Source organism: Podarcis bocagei (genome assembly GCF_964188305.1).
Source record: "Podarcis bocagei genome assembly, chromosome: W".
In the NCBI taxonomy this organism is placed as follows: Eukaryota; Metazoa; Chordata; class Lepidosauria; order Squamata; family Lacertidae; genus Podarcis; species Podarcis bocagei.
In genome coordinates, this window is record NC_138131.1 from 84,594,211 (window position 1) to 84,601,950 (window position 7,740).

A 7,740-nucleotide genomic window follows, 5' to 3' on the forward strand; every position below is an offset into this window, starting at 1 on the left:
CAGAGGCAGCCAAAGGAGGAGCAAAGGGGGCTGGATTAAGGGAATATAAGGGCTGGCCATAATGGCAGGAGCCAGGCCAGAGCTTGGTAACCATATACCACTGTGCCTCTCATTTATTTGTCTGACAAATAAATAATTATTTTAATTTCTCTATTGCTGCGTTGAATATTTCATTCCAGCTAAGCGTTAACCACAAGCAGGGTGCTACAATGCTACACAAGAGCAATCCAGATAAATCCTGCGTTTGCCGATGCCCACAGCAACCTCACTTCCATCCATAAGGTAAGCTTTGTGTCTCTGCTAAATCTATTTAAAAAAAAAAAAAACTGGGGGGGGCAGCAGGGGAATCTTAGTTTTTACAAAAGGAAAACAACTGGCAAAAGCCGTCCCAAACCGAGATGGGGCACAAAAAGAAAAAGGGGAGAATTGGAATTTATGCTGGAAGTGTGAGGAGGCAGAGGGCACGCCGATACGTTTATGGTGGGGCTACAGAAACGTTAAAAAATTCATGAGGAAATAAAAAAGATGATCAGAATTTAGAGGGGAAAACCAGAGGCATATTTACTGAGTATAAGAGGTAAAGAAATACCACAAGATGGGAAGATATTATTCTTATACGCGACAGCTGCAGCAAGGCTACTCCTTGCACAAAACTGGAACAGGAAATATATACCCACAAAGGATGACTGGATAAAGAAACTAATTGAATTTATAGAACTGGCAAGGTCAAGTGCAGTAATAAGGTACCAATCAAACTGGAAAATAAAAATATAATGGAAATGGTTTGAAGATTATGTGTTCAAGTACTGCTCAAAAACTAACATGTTGATATGTTTGGTTTAATGTTTGTAAATCTGGTTTATAATAATAATAAATAGTAAGTTAAAAGAGTTAAGAAATATAAATTTAGATAAAAATTGCAATGTGAATGTGAGTGAAGGAAGTCACGTGGGTATTTGGGTAAATGCTGAGTTGTGTATAGGGTTAGATGTGGGGAATCCATATATGTAATGTATAGTGTTGAAAATGTACGGCAACTAGCATGTAAAATGAAATCAAAAATAAATAAATAAATAGGGGGGAAATAAAAATGGCAATGTGAAATATTATATAGGAGGGTGAGGGGCGGTGGAGGGAAGCCACAAGGGTGGTTTTAATGTCTGAAATTTTGGGTGGTAGGGTAATACGAATTTTGTTTTGTGTCTATGTGTTTGTTTGTAAATAAATTTTTTAAAAGGAAAATGAAAAAATTGCTATTTTTACTTTGAAATAAAAATGGGGGGGGAGGTCTTATACGGGTGATTGGGTGGGTGAATGGCTCATTTTCTTAAATTTGAGCCCCCCCAAATAGAGGGTGGCTTATATAGACGGAAAGTATGGTGGAGTTCCACACCCAAAAATCTCATTGTGACTTCCAATCACCCCTACGTCACATTTCCGATGGCGCCCTTTTGCTCGTCTCTCCTAGATCTCAAAATGCATTGGTTTTGTCATATTTCCTGCTGTCCTTTGTCAATCCACACCTGCCAAAGAATTTAAATTTTCCCAACATTTTTTTTTAGACCACACATGTCCAGCGTGTGGCCGGGGAGCGTAACCTGGTTTACTTACTGGGGCAACCCCCCCCCCAAATGCTCAACAACTTCAATCCTAAAAAGAGCTCAACAACCTTGGGGTTAAATCCTAAAACAGCTCAACAAATTTGCCCCGCCCTCATGTCAAATCTGGCCCTCTTTGGGAAAATTTGGGCACCCCTGTAAATTTAGACAATACAGTCCTATCTCGGGTTAAATATGCTTCAGGATGAATATTTTTGGGTTGCGCTCCGCAGTGACCCAGAAGTAACGGAGCACGTTACTTGCGGGTTTCGCCGCATGCACAGACCCTCAAAATGATGTCATGCGCAGAAGCGGCGAATTGCGACGTGCAGATGCGGGTTGCATTCGCTTCAGGATGCGAACGGGGCTCCGGAACGGATCCCATTCACATCCAGAGGTACCACTGTACTCTGCAAGTGTCCTGTTCTCTATGAAATGTTTCTTCCAAAACCTCTCGTAATTCTGCCTGTATTATAATCTTGCTAATTCTGCGTATTTTAGCCTTTTTGCTAGCTACGCCAACTTAGTAGGGATGGGATTCTCCTTTCCATCCTTTGTCTGTTAAGATTCTCGCTGCGGCTATTGTAGACACTGTGACTTGCCATTGTTTTATAACCATTTATTGTAACATTTATTCTATGATCAATTACAATAATCATTCATTGTAATATTCATTTATTGTACGATTAATTACAATTTATTGTAATTGTTAAGAGTAGGTTTCTATTGAATTTTTACATGCTGATACTCAATATTATTCTATAGCATGGGGAGGCAAACTACGGCCCCATGGCCTTCTCAATCTAGCCGGGAGTCGGCATGTTTTGACACGAGTATAATGTGTCCTTTTATTTAAAATGCACCTCTGGGTTATTTGTGGGACATAGGAATGCGTTCCTTTTTCCCCCTCCCCAAAATCTAGTCTGGCCCCCACAAGGTCTAAGGGACAGTGGACGGCCCCCTGCTGAAAAAGTTTGCCGACCCCTGTTCTATTCCAATGATTGTTGAATGTTACTTTATAAGTCTACCAGGTGTGGATCATCGTGCCTTCTGTCTGTTCTTCATCTTTGGTTTTGATGGTTGAGAAAAAAGCTAGTGGCAATTGCTGAAATATCCCTCCCTTTCTAGGATTCCGGAAACATCCCAGAGGCAATTGCTTCGTATCGCACCGTCTTGAAACTGAAGCCGGATTTTCCTGACGCTTACTGCAACCTGGCGCACTGTTTGCAGGTGAGGCAGAGTTTTAAGGGCCAACACTCCCAGGGTTTCCGGCATTTGGGAACCGAGGCGTTTGAGTCCCAAGGTACCACGGTAATGGTAAAAGCGTCACCTAATTCAGGAATTGTCCAATGTCACTTTAGAGACCAACTCAGTTTGTTCTGTGTCTAAGCTTTCATGTGCAGGCAGACTTATTCAGATACACTGAAGCGGAAGTCCCCACACCCTGATATTTAGAGGGAGGGTGGGGCGGGGTATTTCTCTGAACGGTAGTAGGACTCAATCGGTATGGTCAACCTGTGGACGAATGTGTCTCATTACATATCCTAAAACTATTTCAGGTCATCTGCGTACCATCCCTTGTTTTTTCAGTCATTCACAGTTGCCAGCAGGTGGACCATACCCATTGACTCCTACTACCCTTCGGAGAAAAACCCCAACTCACCCTCCCACTATATATCAGGGTCTGGGGGCTTCTCCTTACTCTTATATAGCAGGGTCTGGGGACTTCTCCCTCTGTATATCAGGGTCTGGGGACTTCCGCTTCAGTGTATCTGAAGAAGTGTGCATGCACACAAAAGCTTATATCAGGCATCCCCAACCTGCGCCCCCCCCCCGATGTTTTGGCCTACAACTCCCATGATCCCTAGCTAACAGGACCAGTGGTCGGGGATGATGGGAATTGTAGTCTAAAACATCTGGAGGGCCGAAGGCTTGGGGTGCCTGGCTTATACCAAGAACAAACTTTGTTGGTCTCTAAGGCACTACTGGACAATTTTTATATATATATTGACTTCATCAGACCTGAATCTAGAACCCTGGTTTTCTTTGCCCCCTTTCAGATCGTCTGTGATTGGACCGATTACGGCGAGAGAATGAAGAAGCTTGTCAGTATTGTGGCTGACCAGCTGGAGAAGAACCGGCTCCCTTCGGTGCACCCGCATCACAGCATGCTGTATCCGCTGTCTCACGGCTTCCGAAAGGCTATTGCCGAGAGACATGGGAACCTTTGCCTGGACAAGGTGGGTCTATGCTGTGAAGAGGTGTGCGCCGCTCCGTTCCGTCAGAGTTTGAATGCTTTCATGTTGGCTTTGGATATATAATAATATATAATAATTTATTATTTCTACCCTGCCCATCTGTCTGGGTATCCTCAGCCACTCTGGGTGGCTGCCAACCAAATATTAAAAACACAAGGCAGCATTAAATATTTAAAAACTTCCCTAAACAGGGCTGCCTTCAGATGTCTTTTAAAAGTGAGATAATTGCTTATTTCTTTGACATCTGATGGAAGGGCGTTCCACAGGGCGGCCGTCACCACGAGAAGGCCCTCTGCCTGCTTCCCTGTAACTTGGCTTCTTGCAGGGAGGGAAGCGCCAGAAGGCCCTCGGGAGAGGGACCCCGGTGTCCGGGGTGGAGATGCTCCTTCAGGTCTACTGGGCCGAGGCCATTGAGGGCTTTCAAGGTCAGCACCGACACTATGAATTGTGCTTGGAAACGTACTGGGAGCCAAAGCAGATCTCTTGGGACCGGTGGTATGTGGTCTCAGTCAGACTGGATTTAAATCCTTTATTTTACAGAAAGGCTTGATCTTGCTGGCATCCTCTTAATATTGACAACCAGAGGAAAGTTTCATCTGCTGGGCTGTTTAGGGCTTTCAAGGTCAGCACCAACACTTTGAATTGTGCCCGGAAACGTACTGGGAGTCAATGCAGGTCTTTCAAGACTGGTGTTATGTGGTCTCTGCGGCTGTTCACGGCCCCCAGTCTGGCTACCACATTCTGGATTAATTGCAGTAAGGTAGCCCCACATAGAGCGCATTGCAGTCGTCCAAGCTGGAGATAACAAGAGCATGCGCCACTCTGGCAAGAGAGTCCGTGGGCAGGGAGGGTCTTATCCTGCATCCCAGATAGAGCTGCCCTGGACACAGAACAGACCTGTGCCTCCATGGGTCCAAAATGACCCCCAGACTGTGCAGCTGGTCCTTCAGGGGCACAGTTGCCCCGTTCAGGACCAGGGAGTCCCCCCCACCCGCCCACACACCACAGAACTTCAGTCTTGTCAGGATTCAACCTCAACCAGTTAGCTGCCATCCATCCTCCAACCGCCTCGAGGCACCCGCGCAGGAACTCCACCGCCTTTGCCGGCTCTGATTTGAAAGAGAGGTAGAGCTCTCTATCAGGCTTCCTCAACCTTGGCCCTCCTGATGCTTTTGGCCTACAGCTCCATGGTCCCTAGCTAGCAGGTCTAGTGGTCAGGGATGATGGGCACTGTAGTTTGAAAACAGCTGGAGGGCCAAGGTTTAGGAAGCCTGCTCTGTATTGGCGCCAATGGCTGTTAAGCGAAAAAATTCCAGGGTGAGTGACTCCTTGACAGCCTAGCTCACCGGGGCACTTGTCCCCCATGGGTCCATGCTGTCAGTAAAAGGAGGAAGTCCCAGCCCGGTAATTTGGAGCAAAACAGTGGTCAGTAGACCATGATTCTTACTGTTGCACCACAGGTCTGCCCAGGAGTAAGAACCCCGAGCATGGGGCAATGTCAACTTTTAAAACTTCCTTCTTCCCCCCAGAATACACTTCAAGCAGCATCGTTGATACATCATCACTACATCACTAGCACATCACAAATGAGGAGGGGTATACAAGGGTTATGCATTCACTATGAGGTCCCTTTATCAGACCCCTTAAATCTCCATCACTGAAAGAACAATAAAACTCTTGACACGTCCTTTCCCACTGGACTTGTCTGGAGATGGGCATTCAGAACACCTGCCTTGCTAAACTGCCTTGGCAGATGTCTATGGTTGCCCCCTTGGTCCCTCCCTCGGTGGGGTGCCGTGTATGTGCTCTCAGGCTTGGGGAATTCTGGCGGGATGCCCTGTTCCTGCTGCCTACATGACTTCCTGCTTCTTGGCTCATGGAGGGAGGTGGAGCCCAAATTCGTTCAAATGGCGGAATGAGGAGAGTCGGTTAAAGCATAGATTTTCTGCGTGTCTTTCTTGGGCTGTCAAGTCAAAGGTATGTATATTTGTAACATTGGAACAACTTCAAAGATGTGGCCTCATGTCCCCCACCCCCATGTCATTTCCGTAACCCGGCTTTCTTGAATCCCCTTGCTAGATCAACGTGCTCCACAAGCCGCCTTACGAGCACCCCAAGGACCTGAAAGGCAGTGAGGGCCGGCTCCGCGTTGACTACCTGAGCTCTGACTTTGGGAACCACCCCACCTCCCATCTCATGCAGTGAATCCCAGGCATGCACAATTCGGACAAATTTGAGGTGAGGTGCACAAGAGGGCAGCTGTGTGAGTAGCTCAGGCGGCAGAGCGCTGAGACTCTGAATCTTGGGGTCATGGGTACGAGCCCCACGTTGGGCCAAACGAATGAATACAGCCTAGGACCGCCTCTCCACGGAGGATCTAACAGTCTGCAAATAAAAAAATGTTAGAGGTCCTGGGCTTCAGGGAGATTAGGCTGGCCTCGACCAGGGCCAGGGCCTTTTCAGCCTTGGCCCCGGCCTGGTGGAACTCTCTGCCACAAGAGATCAGGACCCTGTGGGATCTGACATCTTTCTGCAGGGCCTGTAAGATGGAGTTGTTCCGCCGGGCCTTTGGTTCAACCTGACTCCCCTTCTCTTTTTGTGTAAGGACTAGTATGAAAGAGGCCTCCCAGTGTTCTCACAGGCCCATATAAGAGTTGGGCCTGATGAGCGTTTACTGTTCCCAACCCTAATCCTGCGGAAAGCCATCTAATTGGATTTGAATTTGATCCTGGCTTGTTTTCAGGAGGTAATTTCGTTATTGCTTGATTTTATACCAGTGTTACATATTTGGTGTTAGCCTCCCTGAGCCCGGTTTCGGACGGGGAGGGCAGGATACAAATAAAAGTTATTATTATTATTATTATTATTATTATTATTATTATTATTATTATTATTATTATCATCATCATTATCATTATCATTATCCTCTTAATTTGCATCAGCCCTTGGTTGTAGCAATAAAACAACGAGATGATCTGCAAGGAATAGAAATGAAAAATCAATGATATCAAATACATTTGAGGGTTTTGAATCGAGAGTGGACCTTATTCTGACTGCCCCAGCTCAAAACCCGGCCGCCTTTGCCGTAACCTGCTCCTCTTGATCTGCCAAGAGAGGACTCTGGGGTAGTGGTTGGGCAACCCGAAACAGGCAATAAAGGAGGGGTAATCATCTCACGACAAACCTAGACAGCATCTTAAAAAGCAGAGACACCACCTTGCCAACAAGGTCAGTATAGTAAAAGCTATGTTTTCCCAGTAGTGATGTATGGAAGTGAGAGCTGGACCATAAAGAAGGCTGATCGCCGAAGAATTGATGCTTTTGAATTATGATGCTGGAGGAGACTCTTGAGAGTCCCATGGACTGCAAGAAGATCAAACCTATCCATTCTGAAGGAAATCAGCCCAGAGTGCTCACTGGAAGGACACATCCTGAAGCTGAGGCTCCAAGACTTTGGCCACCTCATGAGAAGAGAATCATAGAATCATAGAGTTGGAATAGACCACAAGGGCCATCGAGTCCAACCCCCTGCCAAGCAGGAAACACCATCAGAGCACTCCTGACATATGGTTGTCAAGCCTCTGCTTAAAGACCTCCAAAGAAGGAGACTCCACCACACTCCTTGGCAGCAAATTCCACTGTCAAACAGCTCTTACTGTCAGGAAGTTCTTCCTAATGTTTAGGTGGAATCTTCTTTCTTGTAGTTTGGATCCATTGCTCCGTGTCCGCTTCTCTGGAGCAGCAGAAAACAACCTTTCTCCCTCCTCTATGTGACATCCTTTTATATATTTGAACATGGCTATCATATCACCCCTTAACCTCCTCTTCTCCAGGCTAAACATGCCCAGCTCCCTTAGCCGTTCCTCATAAGGCATCGTTTCCAG

At 46.3% G+C, this 7,740-nt stretch overlaps 1 pseudogene across 1 annotated transcript; it reads left to right on the top strand.

Moving 5' to 3' along the window:
* The first annotated feature begins 226 nt into the window (after positions 1 to 226).
* On the top strand, positions 227 to 6,061 carry LOC308578159 (UDP-N-acetylglucosamine--peptide N-acetylglucosaminyltransferase 110 kDa subunit pseudogene; annotated as a pseudogene). The gene is made up of 4 exons (XR_014013536.1): positions 227 to 282; positions 2,727 to 2,828; positions 3,659 to 3,838; positions 5,936 to 6,061. The product of XR_014013536.1 is annotated as a UDP-N-acetylglucosamine--peptide N-acetylglucosaminyltransferase 110 kDa subunit pseudogene (transcript).
* Positions 6,062 to 7,740: the final 1,679 nt, after the last annotated feature.